The sequence below is a fragment of the Felis catus genome, chromosome A2, assembly GCF_018350175.1.
Source record: "Felis catus isolate Fca126 chromosome A2, F.catus_Fca126_mat1.0, whole genome shotgun sequence".
Lineage (NCBI taxonomy): Eukaryota > Metazoa > Chordata > Mammalia > Carnivora > Felidae > Felis > Felis catus.
This window is the reverse complement of record NC_058369.1, coordinates 155,436,604-155,450,430: the sequence shown is the minus strand read 5'-3', so window position 1 is coordinate 155,450,430 and position 13,827 is coordinate 155,436,604. Positions and strand designations below refer to the sequence as shown.

At 42.0% G+C, this 13,827-nt stretch overlaps 1 long non-coding RNA gene across 1 annotated transcript; it reads left to right on the top strand.

Moving 5' to 3' along the window:
• Positions 1-8,280: 8,280 nt before the first annotated feature.
• Positions 8,281-10,594, top strand: LOC109497651. The gene is made up of 2 exons (XR_002154002.3): positions 8,281-8,543; positions 9,600-10,594. It is a non-coding gene; the product is annotated as an uncharacterized LOC109497651 (long non-coding RNA).
• Positions 10,595-13,827: the final 3,233 nt, after the last annotated feature.

The following is a 13,827-nucleotide window of genomic DNA, read 5'->3' as shown; positions in this document are numbered from 1 at the left end:
TTTTTTTTTTAAAAAGTTCTCTTTCCTGGGTTACAGTTCACCCAAAGCAGATAGATGCTTTCCTATAATTTCTTCACCCATTGGGAGCTATCTTTAGTTATCATATTTGATCTACCCTACACCCTACTTTCAGTCTAAAAATCACTCTCCTTGACCTTGTCTATTGGAAGCAAAATAAAAGTTGATGAGGTGTGCTTTCCCATGCCATCATTTGCTATATACACTTACTCCTGTTTTCCTAATTAACTTTGCACAACTTGGACATTACTTGAAACCCACGAGTTATCTTCCACTTTCGCCCTCCTGACACAATTCCTCCAGTGTGTGACATGCTAGTATTTATGCTTGAATAGCTGCTCTTCTCCCTATATCTCCACTCATCACAGAGCCACATTTGTGTGTTTAGCAACTTTCCTTCTTTTCTTCCTTAGTAGGGTCATTATAGCAAAAGGCCATTTTCGTCTCACCCCTAGCCATCTAAGTCCTCTCCTGACTTTATAGTCTTCTTCCTCCACCACACCACCATGTTGATCTTCTTATATTCTACAGTTATCCTTTACCCAAAATTCTGCAGGAATTTCATCTTTCTTTATTTTTGTTTAATGTTTATTTATTTTAGAGACAGAGAGACAGAGTACAAGCGGGGGAGGGGCAGAGAGCCGGAGACAGAATCTGAAACAGGCTGCAGGCTCTGAGCTGTCATCATAGAGCCCGACTCAGGGCTTGAACCCACGAACCATGAGATCATGACCTGAGCGGAAGTCGGACACTTAACCAACTGAGCCACCCAGGTGCCCCTGCAGGAATTTCATCTTGCCTGTACAGTGAAGCTCAAACTCTTTACAAGGTGTAAAGAGTTACACCCCCATACAAGGTGTCACAAAGGCTTCAACCTATTTTTTTTTCATTTTTTATTTTATTTATTTTTTTAATGTTTATTTTTGAGAGAGAAACAGAGAGACAGAGTGCAAGCGGGGAAGGGGCAGAGAGAGAGGGAGACACAGAATCTGAAGCAGGTTCCAGGCTCTGAGCTGTCAGCACAGAGCCCGACATGGGGCTCAAACCCACAAGCCATGAGATCATGACCTGAGCCAAAGTCAGACACAAATGACTGTCACCCAGGCACACCTTTTTTTTTTTTTTAAGACAGAGAGTATGGGGGCGCCTGGGTGGCGCAGTCGGTTAAGCGTCCGACTTCAGCCAGGTCACGATCTCGCGGTCCGTGAGTTCGAGCCCCGCGTCAGGCTCTGGGCTGATGGCTCAGAACCTAGAGCCTGCTTCGGATTCTGTGTCTCCCTCTCTCTCTGCCCCTCCCCCGTTCATGCTCTGTCTCTCTCTGTCCCAAAAATAAATAAACGTTTGGAAAAAAAAAATTTTTTAAAAATAAAAAAAAAGACAGAGTATGTGCACACTGAGGGAGGGGAGGGAGTTGAGGGAGGGGAGGGAGTTCAGGGTGGGGAGTTAAGGGCAGGGAGAGAGAGAGAGAGAGAGAGAGAGAGAGAGAGAGAGAGAGAGAGAGAATCTTAAGGAGGCTCCACGCTCAGTGCAGAGCCCATTGTGGGTCTCAATCCCACAACCCTGGGATCATAACCTGAGCCAAAAGTGAGTCAGATCCTCAACAGACTGAGCCACCCAGGTGCCCTTCAGCCTATTTTCTAAAACTGGCCATTACACTCCCTTAGGCCCTCTGTTCTAACCAAACAGCCCTCTAAACTTGTTTTAAAAAGCCCCTCTCCCCATTGGCATTCTTCCTCTTGTCCATAAAATACTTAACTGCTCTGCTTTTGAAAGTCCGTACAATTACAGGTGCCTCATATCAATAGGTCAAATAAATGTCATTTGATCCTCTCACTAGAAGCTAAAAAGACAACCAGTTAAAGCCAACAAACATTCTGGACATTTAAAACCTCTTCCTAGGGGCGCCTCGGTGGCTTAGTCAGTTAAGTGACTGACTCTTGGTTTCAGCTCAGGTCATGATCTCACAGGTGGTAGGTTCAGCCCCCACCTCAGGCTCTGTGCTAACAGCTCAGAGCCTGGAGCCTGCTTCGGATTCTGTGTCTCCCCCTCTCTCCCTGCCCCTTCCCCACTCATGCTCTGTCTCTGTCTCTTGAAAATGAATAAACATTTAAAAAAAACTGTTTTAAATGACACAACAGAAAAATGATCAAAGGTCTTAAAAAGAAAATTTATAGGGGCACCTGGGTGGCTCAGTCGGTTAAGCGTCCGACTTAGGCTCAGGTCATGATCTTGCCATTCACGAGTTCAAGCCCCGCGTCGGGCTCTGGGCTGACAGCTCAGAGCCTGGAGACTGCTTCAGATTCTGTGTCTCCCTCTCTCTCTGCCCCTCCCCCGTTCATGCCGTCTCTGTCTCTCAAAAATGAATAAACGTTAAAAAAATTTTTTTAAGAAAATTTACAGAAGAAAAATTCAAATGGAATATTAACATACAAAAAAAAAACACTCAACCCCTCTACTAATCAGAGAATACAATTTTTTTAAGTGCTTCTTTTTTACCCATCCATTGGAAAAAGTGTTTATGTGTCTGTTAATGTCAAGTGTTGGCCAGGGCATAAGGAAACAAGCTCTCGTGCTCTGCTGGTGGGAGCATAAACCGATACCGCCACTCAGGAGGGCAATTTGGAGTAGCTGTGAAGACGAGAGATGTTTGTTTCCATCCAGCAGCTCTACTTGTAGGTATCTAGCCTGTAGAAACACTGGCACATGGGGCAAGAAGCAGTTTTTGTATGCTGCCCATATCCTAGGGCTTCTATGACAAAGCACCGCAAATCAGGTATCCTAAAATGTCAGAAATTTATTGTCACGCATTTCTAGAGACTGGGAGTACAACATCAAGGTGTTGTCAGGACCATGCTCCCTTTGAAACCTGGAGGGGAGAATCCTTCCTTGCCTCTTCTAGCTTCTAGAAGAAGCTTCTAGCTTCTAGTACCTGCTAGAAATCCCTGACATTCCTTGGCTTACTCTGATCTCTGCCTCTGTCATCACATGACTGTCTTTTCTCACAACATCCTTCCTCTGTTGCCAAATGTCTCTCTTCTTATAAGAACACCAGTCGTACTGGAACATAAGCCTACCCTATTCCAGCCTGACCTCATCTGAATCAATTACCTCTACTATGGCACTATTTCTAAATAAGGTCACATTTCAAAGTCATAGGGGTTAGGACTTCAACAGAGGTTCTGGGAGGACACTCTTCAACCTACAATTCTACCTTTCATGTAAAATAGAAGGGGACAGGGGCACCTAGCCAGTCAATGGAGTGAGTGACTCTTGATCTCAGGGTCATGGGTTGGGGCCCCACGGTGGGTGCAGAAATTACTTAAAAATAAAATCTTGGGGCGCCTGGGTAGCTCAGTTGGCTAAGCGTCCAAGCTCAGCTCAGGTCATGATCTCATGGTTCATGAGTTCAAGCCCCACATCGGGCTCTACGAGGACCCTCAGAGCCTGGAGGCTGCTTCGGATTCTGTGTCTCCCTCTCTCTCGGCTCTCCCCCACTCACACTCTGTCTCTCTGTCTCTCTCTCTTTCTCTCAAAAATAAATAAAGATTTTAAGATTTTTTTAATAAAAAAATAAAAATAAAATCTTGAAAAAAATAAAGGAAAAAAAGGGGTCATAAGCCAATATACATGTATCTGTTTATTTGTGCAAAATTAAAGAGTGATAGAAGAACCAAGGAGCCAAGCAGACAACAGGAAGCTGGCAGCGGGAAGCCACTACCACCACGAGGCAGGCTTGGCCCCAACAAATAGCCCAGGGCAAGCTTACAAACGCAGCCCGCATCTCATGTACCTGAATGTTCATAGGTGTAAGTCAAATGATGAATTGTTAAACAACGATGTTCCAACCTCCTACCTTACACATACCTTTGTGATGACCAATTTTCAAATATGTGTAAAGTTATATTTGAGTATGAATACAATTTGGCAAAATATCAAAGACAACCAAATTATGACTGCTCATGTGTTGATGGATCAGCAATGCACAGGTGAGTAATAAAATAGAGGCACTTATAATTTACAACAAAACACGTATCATAAGAGTTATTTTTCTTGACTTTTATTTCAGAAAAATCATTCTGTTGTTATAATCAAGATTTTCACATAACTTTATATTCTATTGATGGTAATGTCAAATGTTTTTGACAACTGCTTTTGATTCCCTGTAGTTTTTAAATAGTTCTTTTTTTTTTTTTTTAGCTTATTTATTTACTTGGAGAGAGAGAGAGAGAACCAGCGAGGAAGGGGCAGAGAGAGGGAGAGAGAAGATCCTAAGTGGGCTCCATGCTGACAGCAGAGAGCCTGATACGGGGCTCAAACTCACAAAAGGCAAGATCATGACCTGAGCTGAAGTCAGACACTTAACCGACTGAGCCACCCAGGATAGTTTTGGGTTTGTTTTTTTTTTAATTATTTCCAATTTGGAGAAACTTCACCCTACTGAAGCAGTAACACTTCTATTGGAATGTCAATAAAATTCTTTTTTTTTTAATTTTTTTAATGTTTATTTATTTTTGAGACAGAGAGAGGCAGAGCATGAACAGGGGAGGGGCAGAGAGAGAGGAAGACACAGAATCCGAAGCAGGTTCCAGGCTCCAAGCTGTCAGGAAGGAGCCCGACGCGGGGCTTGAACTCACGGACCATGAGATCATGACCTGAGCCGAAGTCAGAAGCTCAACCAACTGAGCCACCCAGGCACCCCACAAATTCTTAAAACAATACTCATATTTGGGATTTTGTATGTTATATTCAAGCATTGTAACGATCACCTATGACAAGTTATTGTTAATGCAAAAAATGCAAAAAATATTACTTGTATCATGTAAACATTATCATATATGTAATGATTTTTACTGTCAAAGTAATATGTAGATCCACAATACCTATTCAGTTCTTCTTTCAAATATTCCAGTGCTAGAATGAAAAATACCAAAAATTGCAGTCCATTGATTAATTGGTTCAAATCTCTCCATAGTCAAGACCATATCTTGATCTATAACAGTCGGAAAATAGTTACTACAGACATTACTTTGGCTTATTTGTACATGAAGCCTCTTCTTTAAAGTCATGAAAACATTTGCATTTCCTTGTTCTAATTCTCTTATATTTTATTAGGATATCACATTTGATTGCATATGCACTCTATTTTTATTTAGAAAACCATTTTCTTTAAAATTTAAAAGTATTTTTAATTCCTTTAAGTGAGAAATCACCAAACTTGTGTTTTCTTTTGCTTATACCATTAATAGCAAGTAATAGTTTGCATGAAAAAATTGTGGACAGCACAAGTCCTAAATTAATTTTATCTTCCACAAAGACCACATTCTTGCTCTAGATTTGAGGACATTCTATTGTTTCATTTAGCTTTCCTAACATATCTTACATCCTTTCTAAATTAAATTTAATGGCTTTAGTCAGCATTTCCATTGTGTGTCTTTTTTTAACGTTTATTTATTTATTTTGAGAGAAAGAGAGAGAGAACGTGCACATGAGAGCCAGGGAAGGGCAGAGAGAGACGAGAGAGAGAGAATCCCAAGCAGGCTCTGCGGTGACACGGGTCTGAACTCATGAACTGTGAGATCATGACCTGAGCTGCAATCAAGAGTCAGAAGCTTAGCTGACTGAGCCACCAGATGCCCCACATTGTGTGTCTTAAGTGGCTATAAGGCCAAATTTAAACGTGTCTTGTCTATGGATAGATTCAAGATATATAAATAATCTTTCAAATCCTCCAAAGAACTTCATGCCTATTGGCTCAGTTGAGGCCACATCTCTAGCAACAAATTCAAACTATGTTATATATGTGCTATAAAGAATGTTTCTGGATTTTAGGCCAAAATCTAGGTTAGGTCTAGAAATACACTTATGGTTTAAGAGGAATATGAATTGCAAGAACATAATCTTGCAAAACGTGCCTCAGTTACTGTGTGCAACTGTTCAAAATACCACCCTAATTCATGTGTAACTCCAGAACCATGAACTGGAACACAGAAGGAAGCAGGAAAATGGATGCCCATCGCTGCTGGGAAGTGACGCTTCCTTATTCAAAAATCTACTGCGTGCATGCTACCTGGGAGGAAGGATTTGACGAGTTAATCATTTCATCTTTTCTTTTATCAAAGTGCCTCCACCCTCACACCCTTTCTGTGCTCCAAAGCAGGAGCTAACACCGTATCAGCAGCAACACAACCCACAAAACTTAAAGGCATTTAGATGCAGATGTTTTTTGTTCTGAGGGCAAGAGTTTCAGAAAAGCATGTCCTGGGGGCCTGAACTGTGTTAACCAGAAGAGCAGCTGTTTGGGCCACGCTGTGCCAGTACTGACGGCCGCCAGATCCCAAGACAGAAGGGCAACCATGCGTTCTCCAGGACAGTTACTTTTTGTGTTTGTGATACGTGGGCCCTAAAAAACATAGGGTCTAGGACAGGGGCGCTCCTACTGGGGACGGAGGGCAGCCTCCTTGGTAGAATAAAAAGAGCAAAGAGTATTCCCTGAGCCTGGGGACCAGGTTCACCCAGCAGAAGCTGAAACTATGGAGACATCTTTCTGGCCAGAGCTGGAGCCATGAAACCAGACGTCACTGCTGCTGGAGTTGCTACCCATGGCAGAGAACACAGGAGAAATACCCTGTCTTCGGCTCACCAGTCTTTTGCTAGAAACTCCCACTGGTGAAACCCAGATGGACACCAGCTGACACGGGGGCCTGGGGATACGCAGCCTGCAAATGTCAGTCCCCGGCAGTACAACCGAGCAAGGAAAATCAAAGAACAAATCTGAGGGCAAACAGGCCAGGATGGACTGGCACACAATACATATTCTCATAAAGTCAGGACCAAAACAAATGTGCTCTCTCTACCACCACCGGTTAATACGTTGAGGGGTAAGAGTAGAGTAGGCACCAGAAATTAAGAGTCACAGCAAGTGCAGGGGTGCCTGGCTGGCTCAGTTGGTTAAGCACCCGACTCTTGGTTTCAGCTCAGGTCACGACCTCGCAGTTTCATGGGTTTGAGCCCCATGTCGGGCTCAGCGCCGGCAGCACAGAGCCTGCCTGGATTCCCTCTCTCCCTCTCTCTCTCTCTCTGCCCCTCCCCCACTTACTCTGTCTCTGTCTCTCTCAAAATAAATAAACTTTAAAAATAAAAAAAATTTTTTAAGTTACAATTGCAAAGGAGAAAGCAAAATGAATATTATATGTGGATAGTAGGACTGAAAACTTAATAAACTAAAAATAGATAAGAATCAATACATTCTGATAGAATAGCAGTTAACAGATTAGTTACAAAGAAAGTGAAGGCTTTATATGAAGAAAACTATAAAAGTTTATCAGGAGACACAAATGACCTGAGAAGATATAGAAACCCACCATATTCCTGAATGAAACAATTCAATTCTATAAAAATGCCAATGCTTTACAAAGTCATTCATAGATTTAAAACAGTTCCTACCAAAATCTCAATCTTTCATTGCAACTTGGAAAATAATTCTTTTTTTTTTATAATTTTTTTGATGCTTATTTAGTTTTGACAGAGAGAGAGAGAGAGAGAGAGCATGAGCAGGGGAGGGGCAGAGAGAGAGGGAGGCACAGAATCCGAAGCAGGCTCCAGGCTCTGAGCTGTCAGCACAGAGCCCGACACAGGGCTCGAACTTACCACAAGATCATGACCTTAGCCGAAGTCGGACGTTCAACCGACTGAGCCACCCAGGTGCCCCTGGAAAATAATTCCAAAGCACATCTGCAAAAAGCTACTAGTGGGAATAGCGAAGATATTTTTACGTGATAATTTCTCTCTCATAAGTATTAAACTACTTTTTAAAGCTACAACATTTCAAACAGCATGCTATCCACTTCTCAGACTCTGCACTTGTTCTCCAAAAGCTCCCGGATATTTTCATAAATGAAAAGAAAAGGAAACCCAATCTAATCATTCACCCAAAATCGTGGCACACGTAATTGTATCAATTTAGACCTCTTAAGGACTACAATTCCACAAGATCTGGAAATACCATGAGTGACTAACAGCCTCCCAGGCAGGCTTTGACCATTCTGGGTGCACTATAATGCCAGTAGGATTTGACCAATATGGGTGCACTGTGATGGCATCTGGCTAATGTGATACTCTGATGCTTTCTAGATGTTCACCTCCTGGACTGAGGAGTCATGGTCTATGTGGACAGTATCTTGTTCTACTCCCTGACCTGACATCTGATCTCTGGATCCTGTAAGTGTTTGATCACCAGTTCCATCATCTGTTAGGGACTGTTTATGTCCCCTCAAAATTCACATGTTGAAGTTCTAAACCCAATGTGGTAGTATTTGGAGACGGGCCTTGGAGAGGTATTTAGGTTTAGATGAGGTCATAAGGGTGGTGTCCCCATGATGGGATTAGACATCACAAAGCTCGCCTTCCTCTCTCTGTCCCTGCCACATGAGGACAAAGAGAAAGTGGTCACCCTTAAGCCAGGAAGATAGTTCTCATCAGAACTCAATCATTCCAACACAATGATCTTGGACTTCGCCTACGGAACTGTGAGAAATTAAATTTCTATTTTTTAAGCCACACAGTTGATGGGATTTTGGGTGGCAGCCCAAGCAGATTAAGACAGCACAATCCCCGTAACAATTTAACAGAACCCAAGTTTGGACCATGATGTGGAGTGTCTCCTCCCCATCTTCCTGATCAAGTGCGATTATCCACATGTTGCTGGACAGGGCATTAGTAGTTCTGGGATAGGACAGGACAGGCCCCAATTTCCCTTCCTAGATATTGCTATTTCCTGGAATTTTCTGTTTATTACCAGTAGTTCTAGCTCTCTCTCTCTCTTCTCACCTTGACAGCTATGGTTGCTGACCTCATTCATTTCTTCCACATTTGCATGTGCAAGCACTCTCCTAGGTTCTTGAAGAAACATAAGTGAAAAACCAGGAAAGATTCCTGACCTCATAGAGCTTATATTCTAGTAGTGAGAGACAAAAAATAACCAACTTAATAAAAAAATAAGTCATGTAGTATTGTAGAAGATGATAAATGTTATAGGAAAAAAATAGAGCAGTGGGTAACAATGTTATGGACTGAATGTTTGCACACCCCCAAAATTCATAAGTTGAAACCCTAACCTTCAATGTGACTGTATTTATAGATAGGGTCTTCAGGAGGTAACAGAGTTTATTTATTTATTTTTTAAAGGATTATCTTTTTTTTTTTTTAATATTTATTCATTTTTGAGACAGAGAGAGACAGAGCATGAACGGGGGAGGGTCAGAGAGAGGGAGACACAGAATCTGAAACAGGCTCCAGGCTCTGAGCTGTCAGCACAGAGCCCGACGCGGGGCTCGAACTCACGGACCACGAGATCATGACCTGAGCCGAAGTCGGTCGCTTAACCGACTGAGCCACCCAGGCGCCCCAGGAGGTAACAGAGTTTAAATAAAGTCATAAGGATTAGGCCTGGTAGAACCGGTAGCTTCATAAAAAAAATAATAATTAAAAAAATGAAAAGGAAGAGGTCTCTGTCTCCCTCCCTCCCTCCCTCTCTCTCTCAATGTCTTAATCTTTCTCTTGATCTCTCTTTTCTCTTGGCCCAGAGGAAAAGCCATTTGAGGACAAAGCCATCTATAAACAAGGAAGAGAGCCCTTATCAGGAACCTAAATGACCAGCACTTTGATCTGGGACTTCCAGCCTCCAGAACAGTGAGAAAATAGACTTTTGTTGTTGAAGCCCCCCAGTCTGTGGTATTTCGCTCTGGCACCTGAGCAGACTACTGCAAAGAGGAATCATCGCATTAAAAAGAAAAATGTATATAATCTTTGGAAAGCACCAGAGAATTTCAGGGGTTGAAGACCTTATTTACCCATCTCTCTCTCTCTCTCTCTCTCTCTCTCTCTCTCTCTCTCTCTCTCACACACACACACACACACACACACACACACACACACACACACCCTGGCTCCCCACAGCATGGCCAGGGCTCACCCAGCCAACCCCAGACTCCAACTTGGCATCGCAGAGCAGTCTCACCAGAGAGAGCCTTAGGTGTGCCAATTTCCACTCCTCCTCCATTTCCCACAGGCCTTGCAAGCACCTCGCCTCAGAAAGGGAATTACTTGCCAACAAAGACCTACGTGGGACTTGGGGGCACTGCCCCGGGGCACTTCATTACAGGGAGCTCCCACAGCCACAGCCTGCAGGAGCTGACACACAGAAAGAAGCTCATTCATAACAAGCAGCAAGCCTTTGTCAAGTTACCATTTCACGTGTGCCAAGCAGTTAAACTCCCTGGGAGGCGCCCCCTCCTAGAAGGGGATAAAACTAGTTCTGCCAGGGAGAACCATCCACCCAAAGCATCTGTGGTCATTTAGCCCCACTGCAGTCGACCCCAGTGGTGCAGCATGAACAGCAATCAGAGCTCCACAAGTAGCCAGAGGACCTTGGGAATGTAACATGGTCAAAAGAGAATCTAATTGGATCCATGCTCAAAAATGAAGGTTCAAATATTTACATTGAAGTACTATTTGTAACGGCATTCACAAATGTCCAACAACAGGGGTTAGATGAATAAATCATAACATAGTCATTCAATGGAATGATAAGAAGTCATTAAAATAACATTTTAAAGGAGTATTTAAGGGGGTGCCTGGCTGGTCAGTAGGAAGAGCATGTGACTTTTGACCTCAGGGTAGTGAGTTCGAGACACACACTGGATGTAGACATTAGATAGATGACAGATAGATACAGAGGTAGATAGACAGACAGACAGACAGATGGATAGATGATAGATAAAATTTTAGGGATGCCTGGCTAGCTCAGCCAGAAGAACATGCGACACTTGATCTCGGGATCATGAGTTCAAACCCCACATAGGGTGCAGAAATTACCTAAATAAATGAAACTTTAAAAAAATAAAGGAAAAAAATAAAGGAGTCTTTAGGATGTAGAAAAACACTCAAGAGATGCTGTTAGGTGCAAAGAGTAGAATATAAAACTGTGGATGAAATATGGTCTAAATTTTATAAAGAAAAATCAATCACAAGGAAATACATCAAAATGTTAGGATTTTTCCTGGATTTTTTCTCTTTAGAGGGTTTATATTTTCTAGATTCTTTTAAAGATTTTATTTGTAAGTCATCTCTACACCCAACATGGGGCTCAAACTCACAACCATGAGATCAAGTGTCTCTACCAATTGAGCCAGCCAGGTGCCCCGATATTTTCTACATTTTGTACAATAAACATGTATTACTTAATTGTATAAAAACAATAGCTATATTAAGATAATAAAGTTACTCATATTCGAACTTTTATGTGTATAATTAATTTCTCATGCAGCCAGGTTTCCCTAGGTTCCAACTGAACAAATTCATTCAAAAGCCCAAAATCTATGAAAGAATCACTGACATCCAAAATTAAAAGTGTTCTCCTTAGAGATAATTCTGCCTCTCAGGGATTTGAATTGTATATTTTTGCCTTACTCTTTTTGACAGTGAAGATTCTTTTTGGGAGAAAAAAAAAAGCCATGGCTTTCCCAGGTTTCTCTGTTCATTGCTTTAAATTTTCCATCTTTTTATGACATGTGCAAGCAAAACGCCATCTCTTCCCTCAACTGGATCATTATGTTTTGATCTGACAGGCATGGGCTATAAAGAAGCACAGGTGTGGTTCAGGACCTTAAATGGTTTGGCCAAGTTCACAAGGCTGGCTATGAGAGGACCTAACAGGTGGGGCTCTAACCTGAGCTGAGCGGGAATGGTAGGGATAGGGTGAGTCACCCACCAGAACTAGAATCACAACAACAGAATGTAAAATCAAGATAACGGGACCCAAAACGTCCACAAAATGAGAGAGGACCAAGAGCCAGAGAAGAAGCAAGGATTGTGGACCAGGGTCAGGATAATCCGGTCAGGAAAACCTCTAGAATAAACTCAGATAACTGGAAGGGAAGGCTATGAGCATCAGGCCCCCATTTGTTGGTTGCCTACTCAGTCCGGGCATTGCACAGATGACTTTTGACTTAATCATCATGAGAATTTTATAAACCAATACTATCCACATTTATCAGGTGAAGGGACCCACTCAGAGAGTGATTTGCCAAAGTTCATCCAGGTGGTAAATATTGGGGCAGGGATTTAAATCTAGATATAGCTAACTCTAAATGCCACCTCTTGGCACTGTGAATCTGCCACAGACCCTAGAAGAGACAATGGAAAGAAAGGTGACTTCCTAGGGTCAGAGGTGGAGATACATGGTGAGAGTGTGCCTATAATATCCCTGAAGGTCAACCAACCCCAAGAGGAAATAATCTGAGGTAAGATGCATGACTGTGTACAGAATATGACAATGAGTCTATCTGAAGTGAAAGTAGTTAGTTTAGAACCCAAATTGAAAAACACCTTTCCAGAGACCAGACGGGGTTGACAGACAGCTCACTGAAAATGAAGCTGGTTTAGGCTTTCACAAAACCATACAGCAAGCACTGTTTGTAAATTTGAAAAAAATCTAGATTGATAAGAGTCAATACTACAAACACCTATATTTTGAATTTTCGGCATTGTAGTAAAGATTGTGTGTGTGTGTGTGTGTGTGTGTGTGTGTGTGTGTGTGTTTGCACGTGCTCATGTTTATGACTAACTTGTACAGATTCACTTGCTTAGGCTGACATTAGAGATTGATCTCAAAACGAAACTGATCTTGGGGACTGGGTGGCTCAGTCAGTTAAGCTTCTGACTTTGACTCAGGTCATGATCTCAAGGTTCGTGAGTTCGAGCCACCCCGCCCCACCCCATCAGGCTCTATGCTAACAGCTCAGAGCCTGGAGCCTGCTTCAGATATTATGTCTCCCTCTCTCTCTCTGCCCCTCCCCTGCTCTCCCCCCCCCACCCCCCTCTCAAAAATAAGCATTAAAAATTTTTTTTAAAAAAGAGAGAAACTGATCTCTCTCCATTGATAACAGCAATTACCAAGGTTTATACAAAATGAGACAAGAGGGAGGAGATGGGGACCTGTTTCTGTGTTGCTCTGTTGTCTGCATTTTGCCTGTCCACAATCGGCCACTTGAGCACTCTACCAGGGGAAGCTCCTCCCACTTCCCAATTTCGCCCCCATCAACAGGGCACTAGAAGACTTGTGACCTTATCCCCTTTAGCTGTGATCCTTTAACAAGCATTTCTAGTAGCGGACCCTAGCCAAACCAATAAAGGTTTTTAAAGTCATGTCTAGTACTCTTTTCTAGAAAATTTTACAGAAAACTTAGAAAATTCAAAGCAAAAAGAAGAAAATAAAACTCATCTGTCAGAATTTTGCTGTATAGACTTTAGATAGATGTACAAAAATAGACACTTACAAATACATATATACAAAAATCATTCTCAATGCACTATGTTGTCAAATGCTTTCTCTACATCTTACTGATATAATCAGATGATTATTCACACGGAATAAATCCCACTTGACTGTGGTGTGCACTTTGTTTTATACATTGTCAGGTTTGATTTGTTAATATTTTGTTGAGGATTTTTGTGTCAATGTTCAAGAGAGATATTGGTCTGTAGTTTTCTTGTCTCAAAAGTCTTTCCCTGGTCTTGGTATTAGGGTAATATTGGCCTCAGAATTAATTAGCAAGTGTTCCCTCTGCCTCTACTGTCTCAAAGAAATTGTAGAGAATTGACATCATCCCTTTCTTAAATGTTTGGGAGAATTCACCAGTGAATCCGTCTGGTGCTTTTTAATTTGGAAGGTTATATATTACTGATTCAATTTCTTTCATAGATAAAAGCAAAATCAGATTATCTCTTCTTGTATGAGTTTTGATAGATTCG